Source organism: Phoxinus phoxinus (assembly GCF_949152265.1).
Source record: "Phoxinus phoxinus genome assembly, chromosome: 1".
NCBI lineage: Eukaryota > Metazoa > Chordata > Actinopteri > Cypriniformes > Leuciscidae > Phoxinus > Phoxinus phoxinus.
This window is the reverse complement of record NC_136876.1, coordinates 10,157,754-10,176,083: the sequence shown is the minus strand read 5'-3', so window position 1 is coordinate 10,176,083 and position 18,330 is coordinate 10,157,754. Positions and strand designations below refer to the sequence as shown.

The 18,330-nt window shown below is 40.7% G+C and overlaps 1 pseudogene across 1 annotated transcript; it reads right to left on the bottom strand.

The window, feature by feature from the left end:
- Positions 1-2,438: 2,438 nt before the first annotated feature.
- LOC307000156 (pregnancy zone protein-like) lies at positions 2,439-13,512 on the bottom strand (annotated as a pseudogene). The gene is made up of 34 exons: positions 13,315-13,512; positions 12,923-13,106; positions 12,693-12,849; positions 12,537-12,589; positions 12,417-12,437; positions 12,147-12,312; positions 11,981-12,065; positions 11,795-11,909; positions 11,595-11,715; positions 11,388-11,497; positions 11,142-11,312; positions 10,835-11,062; positions 10,548-10,760; positions 10,323-10,472; positions 7,811-7,936; positions 7,646-7,739; positions 7,366-7,513; positions 7,053-7,278; positions 6,840-6,963; positions 6,649-6,770; positions 6,521-6,572; positions 6,342-6,425; positions 6,077-6,253; positions 4,770-4,845; positions 4,535-4,691; positions 4,386-4,460; positions 4,140-4,302; positions 3,642-3,826; positions 3,352-3,571; positions 3,156-3,277; positions 2,957-3,038; positions 2,799-2,882; positions 2,622-2,727; positions 2,439-2,537 (listed from the first exon to the last, which is right to left on the bottom strand). The product of its transcript is annotated as a pregnancy zone protein-like (transcript).
- Positions 13,513-18,330: the final 4,818 nt, after the last annotated feature.

Sequence of the window (18,330 nt, the reverse complement as noted above, 5' to 3'; positions counted from 1 at the left end):
CCACATTTACACACAGCCGTGTATTTAGCGAAACTAATATACCCCCCCCCCTCCCCCTCCCCCTCCCCCTCCTTTTTCAATAATAACATAGTGTACACAACATCGTTTTCAAAAAAGTAGTCATTTACATCAACCCACATAACTACGCCATGGAGTGCCATCATAACTATGCCAAACCTATGGGCGGCAGTGTAGGGGGAAGGATAAATCCATGCAAGCCAATCAGAATCCTCAGAATCAACAACCAACGAATAACACGAGCGATTTCCTTTCCACAGCGCTCACATGACGTTAAGCATTTTCTGGCGCATAATGTGACGTTTGAGAACCTAAAACCCCGTTTCTCCCAGTTGACATGGCAACACATAACCGGCGTTATCAGAAATCTCCACTTTGCCCAGAGTTTTTAGAAATAATCGTTTTCTGTGATAAAAACAGGGTTTTCGTGTAAACGGGGCTTTACTCTGTCCAATAAAATATCCCGGCAAATACGAGACTCAATCCCAGGGATATGTGCGGTGGATTATGCCACGGATTCCCCACCGAAGGAGGCAGTCGTGTATTTACGAGAGTGTACGTAAACAACACAGTGTGTACATTGCAGTGTGAGTTTCAATTTATACATTGTCAGCAGAGCTGTTATTTAAGTCTTTAAATCCAAGAGAGTGGATCACATCACTTCAGTTCTGAGGTCTTAACACTGGCTTCCTGTCAGTCAAAGATTTGATTTCAAAATACTACTGTTGGCTTATAAAGCACTGAATGATAGGGCAAAAGTACATTTCTGATCTTCTGCTACGTTATGGACCATCTAGACCTCTCAGGTCCGTATATCTGGAACAAAATCCCAGGAAACTGCAGGTCTGCTGAAACTCTTGATTATTTTAAATCAAGGCTGAAGACTTTTATTAATGATAAATTATCCATTTCTTAAACTGCACTGTAACTTTTACTCTCCTGTTTTACCAGTGGCAGCTCATCAGGCACAGCCTACCCAAAATTGAGAGAAGGAAAATCCCAAGTTATTCAATTCATGTCTCAGAATGTTTATTTATAGTTTGTAATTTCACCTCTGTAAGTGTAATCATCGCGCTTTTCCCGAATGTGCCAAATCTGTGAAACGAGAGTCTGAGGCGATAGAAATGGGGAGGTAAATCCATACCCGGAGACTAGTGCCTCCAATGTTTTTTTTTTTTTTTTTGGCAAATAACCATTGCATATTTGCTTTCAGCAATTAGTGTTAAGAAAAGAAACATGGCAGAGGCGGATGGCCCCCCTTGGTATAACAACCAATCATTGAAGAGATGTAAATTATGTGATAGTTTGAACATATGGAGAGTAGTGATATAGAATATTTGATTGCAAACTAATTTATCAAACTACCAGTTGAACAGCCGCTACCAAAAAAAATCAAGACCCCACACCAGGCTAAGATATAGACGAAAGTTACAGACATGTAAAAGGACAGAAGGTGTGATTTTTGTTTCTTCAAGTTATAGGCTAGGACTAGGTAAGGGAAATTGTGTTTATATTGTCATGCTGCACATCATTTGTCAATTTTCAGTCTAAAAGTGATCAAGAAAAGCTATTTTAAAGCAGTTTAAAAAAAATCCTTTGGGAGGGGATTTGACCTCTACAATTTTAAGTGGCTCCATTTAAAACCCACCACTGGTTCTCTTATATATATATTTTTTATTTCTCACAGCCCTTGGCCTTGTCCTGCTTGCCGCAAAGGGCTTTTCAGACTTGAAATGGTTAACCCTGGATCATTCTAAATCAGGGTAAATCTCTTTGCATGTTTCACACTGCTCAGAGTACTATATCCAGGTTTAACAGTTGATCCTGGGCATTCATAAGCTGTCGTTTCACACTGCACATTAATAAACCCTGGGTTCAAGTCCTTATTTGCAGTGTCAATGTTACTGACTGGACAAACGCAGCACGACACATTTACGTACAGTAAAGAGTAGCATCGCTAGTCCTCATTACACATTGCTGACTAATCAAGTTTTCTGAGTGAACTTTAAACCATAAATGTTTATGTCTCAAACTGTCATGTTTTTTTCCAATTGCTGTTTGACATTTTTCCTATCATACGCAGAAACAACCGTTTATATATCTCTGGAGCAATGCTAACCGCCCTTTTAAATTGTGGAAAATGCTCCTTTACTGGGGGTTAAAAGAATGACGATAACCCGGGGTTAAGTGCAGTGTGAAAATCCCTAATTTTACACAAAGCTTACTACCTTGGTTGGAAAGGTAAAGGTTTTTAATTTGCCAGTTGATTAATGAAGGGTCACCAGCAAGCAAAGCACTTCAATTTGAAATGCTTCATTTGAAAAAAAAAGCTTGAGTGAGCCATGTTAAGAAATAGAACACTGCAACTTCCTGATTCAATCAAATGTCACAGACAAGAAACATGAGGCAACAATTGGACGGATTGTATAAAAGCGTTTTTATTTAAGTCACGTGTCCTACAGCCAGTACTGAACCAAATCATGGACAGGGGGACGTGTAGGTGGTCTCAAACGAATCACCTGAAAAAGGAAAATAAAAATGAACTGCTCTGGCTGGATTAACTGTTGAACATGATCCAAAGCAAGATTAGGATGAAAGCGTACTTGTCTGATAGTAGTCATAAACATTTATGACTGCTGGCTTGAGATTTTTCACTGCAAGAACCTGTTTCAACTGCAGAGTGTAACTCATGGGGACTCCTTTGGGAACCTGCGAGACAGAAAGGATGAACAGCAGAGCACAGCACTCAAGATGGCAGCTAGTAATATACCATGTCTCACCTCTTTCAGATACACTAGGACATGATCATCTTCAGTATCAATGCGCTCCACTAGCGGGGCGAACGATTGGGGTGAAGAACCAAGCTGAGGAAAAGACATTCGTTTACAGACTATAACATGCGACATCTTGGGACTTTCTAAATCTTAAACATACGAACCAGTGATGTATCTGCCGTGAAGCCAGAAAGAAGCTTAATATCAACTAGAACCATGTTAGTGCTTGCTTTTACGCCATTGTACCTGAATGAGGGTGGTGGTGGAATAAAGAGGTTTAGTCAACGGAATCAAGAACACCGCTTCCTTTTGGAAAAGTCATAAACATAGTTGGTTTCAGGACAAAGCCAAAGCTGTTCTTACTTCACAGTGAAGTTCAACATGAGATTGGCTCCAAGTGGTTGGCAGTCTCCAGTCACCTGCGCTTCGATGCTCAGTGTTTTGGCTGCTTTAACAGGTGTTGGGATGTTGTAGAAACACACAACCTACAGTATGAGAGCAAAGCACAGTAAGATTTTGATGTGCACAACAGAAACCGAGAGAAAGTGAAGATACAGACCTGCACAGACACACAAGTGGATCCTGATGCTTTAACACTATATTTGCCAGGAACGTTCTTCAGCGGCTTCTCCTGATACAGCAGCTTGTTGTCCCGATTCACTTTGAAGTTATAAGAGTCACCTCCCACTGCTGAAGACTGTACAGTAACAGTGCTGGAGCCATCCAAGCTGAACACTTGAGCAGCGTACACAGACAGCATGAAGAGCCACCACCGTGTCCTAAAAACAAGCACCAGATTAAAAACTCAACCCATAAATGATTGCACTTATATTTGGTAGTCAGAGCCACCTGGGTGGAGGAGAAGCCTCCATAGGGATTCTGCTGGGCCACGAGCCAGTTGACAATGCGGTTAGCATAGGCCAGATTAGTGGTCGTGAGAGGCTGAACAGCGAGAACCGCTAGCAGAACGTAAGAGCTGATCTCCACCGCCAGAGTATCACCAGATGTCGTCTGAGACCAATGGAGCTTAGTACCTTAGGATGAGATTGAGGGGAGAAAGTTTGACAAAGAAACGGATGAACAAACATCAAGTAAACGTAAAGGTTACTGTAAATGTATTTTTTGCATTTTCTGTATGCATGTGAAAAGCCCTTCTAGGGACGGACATTGCAAATTAGCCTTGGCTATAAATATTGTAGTGTGGTACATGTTTATTGTTCACACGTGTCCCTATTAAATAAAATTAAATGTCATCTGAGACCAATGGAGCTTAGTGTCTTAGGATGAGATGGGAGTATGTTGATTACAAAGAACTTGATGAACAAACAAGAGGCTGGTAAATCTTACCTTCAGAAATGGCAACTTTGTTCAAGGTTGTTAGAAGCTGTGATCGAGTGGTGGTCTCTCCAGCCAGACTGAAGGTGTAGGTCAGCAGAGCCGTGGCATAAGTGTTTCCCAGGTTCTCAACGAAAGGCCTCAAGCATGACAGAGCATTGGCAATGACCGAATCCTAAAAGCAAAGCAGATGTCAGACAACAGCCAGAAAAAGAAAGCAATATGCAAGGAGTTTACAACTACTGGATAGGTTTTTACGGTGGTGGGGATGCCTAGTTCAAGCAGCGATGCAACAATGTAGGCAGTCATGGTCACATTATCACCAACTCCACCCTAAAACACCAGTACATAGATTAAAAACAATCTTGGAAGGTTTATGGTTAAGATACACTTGATAACACATGTACCTTCATGTCGTTGTGGTACAAAGTTCCCTGTTGCATGAGACAACCATTTGAACCCTGCTGGCTTATTAGCCAGTCCTTTGCACTCTGAAGGACATTCGGATCAATGAAGATGAAACGCTTCGCTAGACCAAAAGACCTCAAGACAAAGGCGGTCAACCTGGCAGTGGAGGAAGTTGTTAAACTGAACAAACCACTTATGACAAAGGTTACACTAGAATATTAGTATGAAACTAACCATGTATTGGATGCATCATAACCAAATGAGCTGAATGATCCATCACTGTGCCTGTAGTTTAGTTGTCCTTGGTATCCTGTTAAAAAGAAAAACAGTGGCAGGGGATGAGCTTATAAGAGTCTTGACAACTTCGATGGGAATCAAAGACTAAAAGTCATTAAGATTTAGTCTCCACTAGAGGTCTTCAGGTGAACCCGTTGACCCGTTGACCCGGGACCCGACCCGGGACCCGTACGGGTTCGGGTCTATATTTTAAATGATCAGCCGGGTCCGGGTCGGGTCGAATCTATTACTTCGGGTCCCGGGTCTGTTTAACATTGTGTGTAATACCCGTGCGAGTCATCAAATCTCAAAAATGCGTCTTGTCACACTCATATTTAATATATTTTAAATCAGTAACATAATCTGAGGTGAACTGTAACATGAATGTTTACTTTGACACTCAAAATAAATTGCGTTAAAAAGCATATTTTAGGTTGATCCATCCAGCTAGCGCGCATTTGCAGTCAAGCGCGTGTCATGTTTCTATGGCAACCAGTTACCAGAAGCAGAGCTTCAGTGAGGGACAGCCAAACCGCACTTTAGATTTTACAATGTCAATTAATCGTTTTGTTCAATCTTAAAGTTTTAGTGGTCAGATTCAGACTCGATGATGCAGAGCAGAGAGCACGGAGATGATAAATAACGTCAGCGCAGCGGCCATGGCACTGAACGAGCAATCGTTATTATAGTTCAAAAAGGCAAACAGCCAAAAGTTATTGTGCGAGTTAGCAGCTAACTCGTTTAATTTGTCATCCGTCACCGTGAGTCTGTGACATCATGTGGACTTTTGAAGCTGAAATAACAAGGATTAAGCTTGGACTTGGTGGAATAACGAGAGGAATAACATGGATAACTTTCTTGTCGGAGCCGAAGGATTGTAATGCATCACAGCCAGTCATGTAACGTAACGTTACAAGGAAAGGATGGAGAGACTACTAACTTTACGCTGCTACGGCTCCTTAAATTAGGTAAGACAAAAAGTTGTAATTTTTTGCAACAGGTTTATTGACTTGTAATAGCAGTTTAAGGTGGAAAATGTGACAATCGGGTCCAGTCGGGTCTGTGTCTTCCCGGCAGTTTCGGGTCCAGCTTACAAAAAATGTATCGGGTCTGCACGGGTCCGGGTCCAGCTTTTGAAATAATAGTCGGGTCCGGGTCGGTTCGGTGTAGCAAATTACGGGTCCCTTCCGGTTCGGGTAAGAATTTTTGGACCCGTGAAGACCTCTAGTCTCCACAACACTAAAAATGGATCTGCTCGCCCATACCACTCTGAAGGTAGCCTGTGGTGGTCTCTCGGATGGCTGCGGTCAGTTGCCCTGTTACTTCCAGGTACAGCAGGATGTAAATATTCGGAGCAAGAATGATCATTCTCTGTTCTCCACAGCCAGATGGCATCCCTAATAACCCATCTAGATTCTTCAGTGCACGTCCCATTATGTCCCCTACAAGGATGTAAAGCATAAAACCCACATCAGAAACAGTTATTCTGCCAAACATTTGTGTCAGTTTATACTCCATGAAATGCTTTACCAAGGACTGAAACTGAGCATCTAGCTGATCCTTGAACCACATTTGTCGGAAACGTCAGAGTCACGTCTTCAGAAAGAACTTTTCCTGCAAACCGAACAAAATGGATCAGCATTGAGTGCTAGGCTAATGTTTGGCTATACAGGGAGAAGGTTTTGGGGAATCATTGAGTGCAAACAAACCCTTTGGACACAGTAACCAACTCTGGGTGTTTGTCCTTTCAACTCCTTCAGGCTATAAACGCAAAACACAACATCAGTAAAGCCGCATGAGATCCATGATCAAACTCCAGAAGGCTGGAAACACTTACCAGGACAAGTAGACTTCGAGTGACTACGTCAATGCGTCCTCTTGTCGGCACGGTCACAACCTCAGTGCCACATCGAGTCTGGGATGGTTCAGCTGAAGCATTGACAGTCACATTGACAGCTCCTGCAGTGACAGACAGGAAATGAGCAACACCACAAACTTTAAATTTGGTAACAGACGTCCAAAACTGACCAAGAACAGACACCGAGAGAACCCAATTGAAGGTCTTTCTCCCATTGCCACAAATACAGGATGAATACGGATCAGTATATGGTTTAAGAGTGAAGTTCATGGATGAAGCTGGAGTTACTTTAACCTGCCAATGAAAAAAAAAGCACATGGAGAAAAGACACATGACCTTCTCTATACAGATCCATTACAGTATATAAAGAAACCATGACAGACCATGATACACTTGGATAGATAGCTGAAGACCGTGGCCTTCAGATCAAAAGACTCCCCACGGACGATGGAGTACGGCAAGGAGAGCTCCAGGAAGAAGGGCTGGAAGACCGTCAGCAGAGCAGGAGGAGCAAGACCAAAACCTTTGGAAGACAGGCAGAATGCCTCAGTCTCCCATGTGGTGATGGTGTCAGGAACAGTGAGGGGAACTCGTGTGGAGCCAGTCGCTCTGAAGAAAGACCCAACTATAAATGAGGAGGACAGAAGTAAAAACTGTGGGAAAGTAGCTTTAGATGTTACAAAAGGTTTTACAAACCCCACTTGAGCAAGCTGCCAGATCCAGGTTTCTGGAAAGTAAGTCCTGATGGTCACATCAAAAGAGGAAGCGTCACCTCCAGCACTTTCAGCTACTGGAGGAGCCATTCCAGCCATAGCCATGGCTACAGGATAACGATAATACATTACTGAAAGAGAACAGCAATTTTAAGTTTCCAAATGGCTTGCAGTTTCAGGTCACAGAAGCTACAAACTATAATAAAAGTAAGGAATCAATGAAGTCATGTGGCAATATGAGCACAAGAAACAAACTGACATACCATCATGGAAGTTACGATAATAATTCAGGCCTCTGTACATGACACACTGAGGTACTCTGATAGGCAAATTTGTGGCAACCTTCATCCCCATGCTCTGTCAGGCAAGAGAAAAACATTTGAAGATTAAGGTGAATTTATTAAACAGGATAATGAACAGTTTTATACCTTGAAGGTTTCGTAGGCTTGGTCTGTAGGAACAGCCCGACGGGGTCGAACATTTATGCACTCCTGTTCATCCTCAACTTCATATGGATAATCAGATAGTGATCGCACTGGGAGCAAGTTGAACACCTGAGAACAGAGAGAAAGTTGTCTTCTAGTATTAAGTCTCACACGTTGGTCTTCAAAAGTCAGTCATAATGTGATCACATTTTAAAAAAGGACAAATGTCTTCAATTTGGTTAAATTAGTTCAATGGCATGACAGGGTTTTCCCTGTCTTTGATCTGCAGTTAACTGAATATTTTAGTGTAGCACACATCGGATTAGAATCCCACTTCAGTTTAGGTCTAAAAAGGTGTAGCATCTGGACCAAATAAGACAATTCTCCATATTTAATGAATAATCCAGCAAACAGTTACAGGACACATTAAGCCTTAAGACTTTACATTGAGTGTTTAGAAAATAATCTTCAAGATTCTTATACAAATGCGTCAATCAAGTTACATATTCAAGGGCCTGCTAGAACAAATGGTCAAAAAGAAATTCCCTCCAAATTAGCTCACACAACTCCAGAGGGTGTGACATCTTCACACGCTTTTAAATAAAAAACCCCAAAACAAGATAACATCTTAGAAATCCAATAAAGTCTGAGATATCCTGATGTGAAGATGCTGAACTAAAAGTTTTCGAAGGACCCCCAAGCTTGTGCCAGGCTGTGGCCTTGTCTTTCCAGTCACCAAAGATTGATTCCCACTGGTTCTCTCAAGACATCAGCAAAGATCAACTGGAGCCTCAAATTGCATCAGGACAGTTTTATTCAAATGGGCGAGGCATGCAAGTATCAAACTTAAAGGGCACCTATTATGACATTTAAAATGTTCCTAATGTTGTTTAGGGAGTCCCCAAAAACAGTTTACATGCATGCAATGTCAAAAAACACTTTTGTTGTCGTATAATATGCATTTATTTTTACCTGATTTGCTCACCGACTCCCAAATGATTCGTTCAACGACTCATTTTTTCAAACCCCTCCTTTGCGCGACGCTAATCTGCGTTGATTGGTCAGATGATCCAGCAGTGGTTACAGAGATAATACTTATTGTTTAACACGGAGTACAATTATGCTTTTATCAATCGAATCATGTTATAATAATGATTATAGTCCACTGCTTTGTAGTTTGTAGTAAAAAACTAAAAATAAGATAAAGAATTTAATGTTAGCGAGCATAGCCCAGAGTTCATATTGTAAAAGCACAATCAGTCTTTGTTTGCATTAGCCCGATGCATAAAAAAAAAAAATATGCAGTTACGTTACTACGAGGTATTATTCTATTCTTTAAGACAACTCCGAAAACAACGACAAACACTTCACATATCTCAATACAATTGCCATTGAAGACCTAGAAGCTAAACTGTGCTTACACAAACAAAATGATTAAGCATGCTACATAAAACATAAAAGCAACAATTATTAATAACACTTACAGGTTGTGATACGGAGGAGGAAGCTGATGCAAATACACCTGGAACTGAACCTTCCTTCAATATCAGCCGGCTCACAAATCCAAGTTTGACTGCATTTAAAAAGCAATCGTCTTCAAAATGGCGCGAACAAAGCACAAGGCTCGGACTATACTTCTGTGGTATAGTTATATGAATTGTAGCCACTTAGTCTTCAAATGCTCCTCCTTGGGCAGATGAAAAAAAGTTGGCTTTTAAGTCGCACTTCATAACACAGCGTCTCGTCGCCATGATGTGTTCAAGTTTTCCCTGGCTTTGGAGCGCAATAAGTGGGCGTATCGTATTCAAATAACTTGACAAGTTGACGTCATCTAGTCAGAGAAAGCTTCGGCCTTCTAACGATTCATAAAAATGATTCCGAGTCGACTCTTACTTTTGAAAGACAATAACTTTATATACGGTGCACTTTCATATTTCAAACTTTGCAGGATGTTTTTGTTCACTTAGATCTATGTTACACACTACATGAAAGATAAATTTCAAAATTCCATAATAGGTGCCCTTTAAGTCTCATTTGATACATTAAGTATCCTTACCCCTTTAAGGGGCGTGTTGTAACTAAACTAATTGTTTGCTCAAGGCTGATGATCTGCTGAATTTCAAACAATGCTACAACTTGCATGCATATGCATGTGTATGTTAAGGGTAGTTTAAGTTTAGTCTAGTTAAAGTCTTGTTCATGTCACACATGAAGTTGTCCATGTTTCATGCTCATATACTGGAGTCCCTAATCATGCAGATTTTGACTACTTGCTCTTTAGTACTGTACAGTAGGAGACATTTCCCATACCCCAGAAATGTACATTTCTCAGAATTAAACTGTTAAAGAGTGTTCATGGGACAAACAGGTTTATTGATTGTAATATTATATTTTTCCACATTAAAGTTAAATTCTATTAACTGATCAAAATATTTATAATTGATAAGTAGTGATTTGTTAATATTTATTTTAAGCCAATTCGCTACAAAGGAAATCTGATTGAGGCACACCATACCATTTCCGCACTCAAACGTCTTCCTGGCTCCATGATCCGGATACTCTGATCTACAGCACTGATGCCACACAGAGACCCTGCTTGAGCAGAGACCGTCAGAATGCTTTCCTCCGCAGGAACTGCCGTAGCAGGAGAGAACTGTAGAGACACCTGGGACAAAAATTGACAGGCTATAGGATACATCATTCCTCACTTAAAGACAGAAGATGCCAGTGCACATCATACCTTGTTTTGGAAACATGTTTCGGTCTCAAACGATGCACTACCAACAACAACATTCTCACTGGGCAGAATGCAGTAGACCAGAATCTGCACTGCTGGAGCCATATCGACACTGACAGACAGCTGGAAAGACACAGAGCCGCTTGTGACTGTATTAGAAGCCCTTGCTGTGACCGTCTGAATTCCATGGAGAACGATCAATCCTCTGGACATGACCTGACAAGACAAATGGATGCATAAAAGGTGCTGAACAAACTGAAAAAAAAGCTACTAAATGAATGTCCACTAACCATATAGATGATGTCAGTGCTGTAGTCACCAGCCTCTCCAACAAAAGAATACTTGACAGTCACTGGAAATGCAGCACCACATTTGAGCGGCTGCTCAAGCTTCACTATAGTCAGTTCACTAAATGATGGGTTGTCAGGAGAAGCAGTTTGGAGAAGCTGAACAACCCTTGTATCTGTAGTGAAGTATGGCGATTTGTAACCATAAACAACCTCTGGAGTCGCACTTGCCTGGGGAACAACGAATTGTATCAGTTTCATGTGAGAGATTGGGAGAAGTCCATTTCACAAAACACAGATCAAATCTTACCACTAGATTCAGAGCAGCTTTAGGAAGATTAGCAGTGCTGAGGGAGAACGTGACAAGTCCTTTCTGGTTTGTAGTCAGATTCTGCAGCAGTTTGTTGGGCCAGCTGTTACCATCCAGGAGATAAACCACTTTGTTTGCAATTGGAGTCCCATCAAAACGAGACACTGATATCTGTTGGCAATGATCAAGGTTAGGAAAGGGAACCAATATGAAGGCTCCTGTGACATGGAATTAACATTTACTTGCCTTTACATTAATCATTGATCCGGTTTCAAAATAATCTGGGAAATCCACAAACGTGACTTTGCCAACTTCAAACGTAATGGACACCGTTGCAGCTTTTGACATGACTACATCTGGGGGAGTGAGGATGGGGTTGAGGAATGCAATAGAAAAGTGAACAGCCAACAAACTTTAAAGCAAGTGCCATTGGTTTGGATCAGCCAATCTCACCTGTTCCCACCTCAGTGACATTCACATTTACAAGAAAAGTATCTTGCATATTATTTTCAAATTTGGTGTTGAAAAACACTGATGTATCGACAGTAAGGGAGGCACAGCCAGTGTCATTCATCTGGTAGCAGAACAAAGAGTCACATTTAAGTCAAGCACAAGCAGAAGAAAAAACCTCCAATGTAAGGCAGGAGTCAAACCTTTGCAGTTTTATTCAGGCAACGACGGGTCAAATCAGGAACCACAACATATGGAAACGGCTCACGGCACACTTCCACCAATGCTTGACCAAGCACAGGTTGGCCATATGTGTATCTGAGAAACATCACAAGGAACAAGATCAAGAACAGACCAACTTCAAGACAAGAAAATAAATCTTTACTTACTTGGCACAAGCCTCAACTTTCAGTCCCACATCTGCAACACTGTACGTCTGTGGTGTGTTTACGGTCACATCAAACTTGGGCAAAACTAAACCAGAAACCAAATGACTTGAATCAAGTCCTCAGATCGGTCACTGAACTGCTGCACAGTTTATTCACAATGACTTACCATATTTTTTCACCTCAAAAACCTGGGAGATTGTTCGGTCTCCAATAAAAGCCTTTAGTGAGTACATCCCTATCTGAGCCTCTGGGTTTAACTCGTGAGAAAGCTGCAATATCCACCCCGTTGAGGAAACATTTGTCCACTGACCAATTCGGTTATTATGATTATCCTAATAAAACAATGAACAGCTCAGAGGAAAAACTGCAAACAAAGCAAAAGTACAAAAAGCTGCATTGACTCCCATTCAAAAGACTTGCACTGGAGCAAACTCACCTCTACCACCACCAGATTGTACTGCGAGACAAAGGAATGAAGATTAAACATTTGAAATAACACACACACTGATCACTGAAATGGCCAGAAAACTCAATATGGTGAAACATTTGGTCTTACCATCTGATCAAAAGGCACAAATCTGGCATCCATAGTGACAACTCTGAAATTCACTGCAAAGAAATCAACACTCACATTAATGCACTTGATCAAAACTTGTATCGTAATGGACTTTCTACACCTCTAATATTAAACCAAGGGTCATTCACAGCTCACCCGTTTGTCCTGGATTGTAGATGGGTTTGTCTGTTTGGATGAAGGTCAAAGGCAGGTAACGTCTAAACATGACTTTCCTCTCTTCAGTCGCTCTGAAGACCTTCCCTTGAACGTCCACCTTCAGCTTCTGCACCAATTCTCTATCTACTCGAGGAGCCTGTGGAGAAACTCAGTTAACAAACCAGACGAAAAAAAAAAAAAAAAAAAGGCACATGCGTCTCTTGACAGACCTGGAAGCTAAAGCAGCGGTGAAACGATGTTGAAGAAACTTGCTGCACAAGTTGAGTTGTCCTGTTTTTCTCATCAAGCAGAGAAACTGTCATTGTGAGACTCTCTTGGGGCTTCAGAAGAGTTATGCATAATTTGGCATCAGATCCAGACTCAATCACTGCAGGGAACGTCACCATGAATAACCTGTGGAAAAAAAATACAGAAACCACAGGACATCTAGTTTATCACTGGATAGCAACAAATGAAGAGTAGTGATCTTTTACAATGACGTTGAAAAAGTTTCAATCGGTTCACATAGATGGTTTTCACCATCTACAAAGTTTAGTTAATCACAACATAAAACAGACAACAGATTGCTTGTTCCTTTCAAATCACATTTAACACTACTTACGGCCCTGGTTTCTGTCCATCAACAGCAAAGAGAAAAAGGACTAAAAGGAGCCCTTTCCAAACACTAGTCTCCCTCACAGCCATGAGGAAAAATCATCCAAGACCAAACCAAAATTAAGTCTCTTTCACAATTCTTAGAGCGCTTCTCTTACACTACCACTGTTTATTGCTGCTGCTGCTGCTCTCAATCCTCTGCACTGAACGCAGGGATATTTAAACACTTTTAACTGTCAGGGAATGCTAACTTTATTTTGCTCATTTAATTGATTAACCACCACCTGGAATTAATTGAGTTAATTGAGTTCTATCTGGTGAATCTATTGATTTAAAACACATCTAAATACTGCCAGTGACACATGTAGGCCCAGTTTCATAGACGGTGCTTAGATTAAGCCAGGATTAGGCATTTGTTCAATTAGGGCATTTAAGTAGCTTTTATACATGTGCCTTTAGGGAAAAAAACAAACATATTTTAAGATATTGTCAGTGCAAGTTGCTTTCAGTTAAAGGAGAACTCCAGTCAATTTTAACATTGAGCTACATTTTTTTTAAATTTGGAGTGCTGTCAATACAGAGAACAACGACAAAAATCGGTGTTGCCTACACCGTGTTATCCTCTTTTTAAAATTTGCACCCTATTGACTTGAATGGGGCAAATTTTAAACCTGCTTTTATTTCTCTTATCATCCTTGATGTGTCATTACAAGTGCCCAGCCATGTTGAGTGATTCCTTCAGAGTGAACACGAGTGAATCTGACTGCACTAGATGTCAAAGATATGAATACAAATGATGTTTTTTCAGCCAGCGCACATACCTGTATTTACATCCTGTTTTCGGTCGAAGTCCACAGTAGTCGATTGTCGAGTTCACGCGCGTGATCATAGGTAACTAAACCTATGCGCGTGAACTCGACAATCGACTACTTTGGACTTTGAATAAAAAATTATTTTAATAAAAATGTATTAAAAATTATTATTATTGTGCAATTTCACATAGGCTTTTCAGGTCATGGTTTAGTCAGCTGTAATGTTTTTATTACTAATGTAAAGCCAAGAAGCGCTTATTGGCACTTTAATACTGTTTTATTGCAGGATACATTTCTTTGTGAGGTGTTTGGCTATTGTTGGAAACAATTTAAGAATAGGAAGTCATTGTTTGATCCTATAAAGCAATGGTGGGATAATGCAAAAATTGAGATACAGCAACTGTGCCGTATACTTTCAATGCTCCTATAGACATTTCCCGATCTCTGGAAGATCTAGAGAGAGAAATAATTGAAATTCAAAATGTAATGGAATCCGTTAGAGACAGAGAATGTGTTAAATTTAAGATAAAAAGAAAGTTTTGGATGATTTGTTGGGTGTTAAAGCACAGGGTGCTCTGGTGCGCTCACGCTTTCAAAGTGTAGCGATGGATGGCCCAAACAAATTTTTTTTGGACTTGAAAAGAAAAATGACCAAAATAGAAATATGCATTCTTTGATCACCCTTCTACCGAAGAAAGGAGACCTCAGAAACATAAAGAACTGGAGACCTGTGTCAGATCTTATGAAGATCTTATCCAAAGCCTTAGCGATTAGATTGAGAGAAGTGATTGGTGGGGTCATCCATGTAGACCAGACATACTGTGTTCCCAATTGGTCTATTTTTGACCATATTCATTTAATTAGAGACATTTCTGGATCATTGGGTCTAGACTTTGGTCTTATTTCCTTAGACCAGGAAAAAGCTTTTGACCGGGTTGAGCATAAATACCTCTGGCAGACGCTAAGAGAGTTTGGTTATCAAGAATTAGTATACCGCAATCTGAATGTAAAATTAAGTTATCAGCTTATGCTGATGATATTGTTGTCATGATTAAAAAATCAAGAAGAAGTAGACACCCTGCAAGTAATAATAAATGAGTTTGGTAAACTGGATTAATAGTGAAGCTATAGGTGTAAAGTGGGAAGGTAGATGCCTTCTTAAACTCCCTGCTGGACTTGAGTGGAAGAAAGGTGGTTTTAAATATTTAGGTGTATATCTTGGGGATGCCTCCATGTTGACAAAAAAATGGGAAGGGGTTTTGGAAAAAAACAAAAGGACAACTAGAAAAATTGAGATGGTTGTTGCCAAAAATGTCTTTCAGAGGACGTCAAGTCAAGTCAAGTCATCTTCATTTATATAGCGCTTTAAACAATGTAGATTGTTTCAAAGCTGCTTTACAGAGATAAATGGATAATTTAAGGTAACATTGTTTTGGCTTTATAGCTGTTCTTGAATAAAGATATTTTCCAGCTAAAGTTATTTTTAATTTTGAACGATCATTAGTTATTAAATTAGGGGCCGCTAAGACGACACCGTTCTCTCTAAACAGACTTTAAACGCAAACCTGTGAGAAACACTGATGGTGCTCACGTGTGCATCAAGAATTAATTCTATAGTTTTGCGCGTTTGAATATATGTGCGCATGTTTGTAATTCCCTAAAAAACCAAGCCTTAAAGGTGCCATGTGTATTGTCTGGCAAAAAAATCAAGTCATACTCCACATTCCATACCAGATGGGGGCAGTATACCTCCATAAAGTGAATTGATCTACTCTAGAGTAACAGACGAGAAACGGCATAGTTTCTATGCTCCGCCCCTACCTTCACAACAACCCTAGAGCCATAGCCGAAGCCTAATTTGCCTCCAGAGGAACGTGATGTCAAGTGATTTTGAAACATGACATCTTCAAGCTACTCCCCTTCACCTTTACCAGTGAATATGTTCATATTCGTTTTGTTCATATTACATTTTGAGTTGTATATACACATTGTTTGAATTAAATTTATTTGACAGACAGCATTCTGTCAACATCATTGGTCAACATCAGACAGCGCGGGTGAACCGATCATCTCTACTATAGTAAAAAAAACACGAACACTGCTGAAAGATACAGTAGGCTACAAATGACCTGTTCGCGCCACAAATTGTTCTCCGTCCTTAGCGACCGAGTCATTGAATGTGAAACAGCCGGCTTCTGTCGTCAGCGAGCAGCAATATTCAGACAACGAGGACGCGCGCGCCGCGTTGATACCTCCGTTTCAGTTTCTCGAACCCGCGCAGTGCGGCGGTCAGAACACGGAGACCATTCTGCCCTTAGCTATGCGTGCGAAAGCATGGGAAGCGATCCCGGGCGTGTCAGAATGGGTGCTGAACGTTGTAAAACAGGGCTATGCGCTGCAGTTCGCTCGCCGTCCCCCGCGCTTTCGAGCCCGGACCGTGACGAGCGGTCCTTTTCTTATCTGATTTGATTTGTGCTTCAGAGCGCGTGTTTTTTCCCTGCAGCGGGTGGTGGTGGTAGGGGTCTCTTGCCAAGGGCTTCAGCCATCCTTCCGCTCTCTTCCCTGAATTGAAATGAAGTAGTGGGCTGTACTGTCCACACGATTGACATCAGGTTCAAGTACGCCCACAAGCCGTGCGAGTTATTCGTGTATTGCTGGTTGACTAGTGGTTATGTTGCCCGCATACCGCCTCCCATGGCCGAAACTGGTATTACAACACCTGTCGGGCCGTGGCTAGTAATGCTAATGCTAATTAAGGTTGATATCTCTGTAGCACTCTGCAGACTTATCACATCATCGCCCTTATTTCTTCTCATTCTTTTGATGCGTGTAGCTCATTTTTTGGATATGTTTACCTCAATTTTTACGCATGGCACCTTTAACAAACTACTTGTCTGGCCTTCACATTTTGATACAGAATTTTATCACTTCGGGGTAGATAAGCAAAACCGAAATTATTATTATAATATGACTTGATTTCAGTTCAGTTCAGTTCAACTTTATTGACAGACTCAAGGTCCATTAGAAAACCATAAAAAAAAAACAACAACAACAACACAACAACAACCAAACAATTACCAATTATAAAAGACAGTTATACCAGTGCTTCCACAGCTGTGACTGGTATCGCACAACACTTTCACTAGGATTTACCAGTAACTTAATACCATTCTGAGAACTATCCAGTCGACCAATAAATTTGTACATCAGATTTCTCAATAAAGCCTGAAAAGTGTTGACTCTTGCCTTACAAAACAATTCACTTGCACTACACCACCTAGGTTTTTGAAGCAATATTCGCATACAGTCATTATAAGCCACCTGAAGCTTATGTATGGTTGTCTTTTTAAACTTGGCCCACAATGGGGCAGTGTAGAGTGGAGGACAGTAGGCTTGAAAGAGCCTTATCTTAACATTGTCTGAACACATATAGAATTTTCTTGCTAACATGTTAGCTTGAGCATAAAGCATACGACACTGCCTATACATGTCATCATCATCAGACAATTGATCTGTGAGGAAGTGCCCCAGGTATTTTGTTTTATTACAAACACCTAGCACTTTGCCTGCCAGATAAAAAAACTGGAAAGTTGAGGTCTTTATCCCCTTTTGTTCTGCATATCATGACAACACTCTTCTTAGCATTATACTGCACGTCATATTTGAGCCCATAATCAGAACATATATTCAGCAACTGTTGAAATCCAGCACTGCTAGGGGAAACAATAGCCAGATCATCGGCATACATAAAATGATTTATTAAAGCGTTACCATTTATCCGAGGGGTTAAATTTAACATCTGATTAAATCTGTGATCCATCTGTGAGGTGAAATTATTCCTGGTTTGTATATTTGGTCATTAAGACACATCTTCACACCTGTTTTGTGTGACCGACTTTGTGTTTCTGTAAAGTGGATGTGAAGACTGTAGTTTAATTACTGTAAATGCAGCTCTTGTTTGGCTGCACTAGTTAATAATTGAAAATATACATTAAACCCGGAATTTTCTTAAACAAAAATGTTTCTACTTTTTCTATGCAAGTAAATAAGTATTATTGATCATGTGACTCTGTTCAGACAGTCAGATTTTTTTTTATTGCTCAAGATGCCCTTTGGATCCTCTCAAATCATGCTGGAGAACATGGGCATCATGGATTTGAAAAGTGATGAAGAAACCACAACTTTGTTCAGCCACAGCCTTAGATGAAATC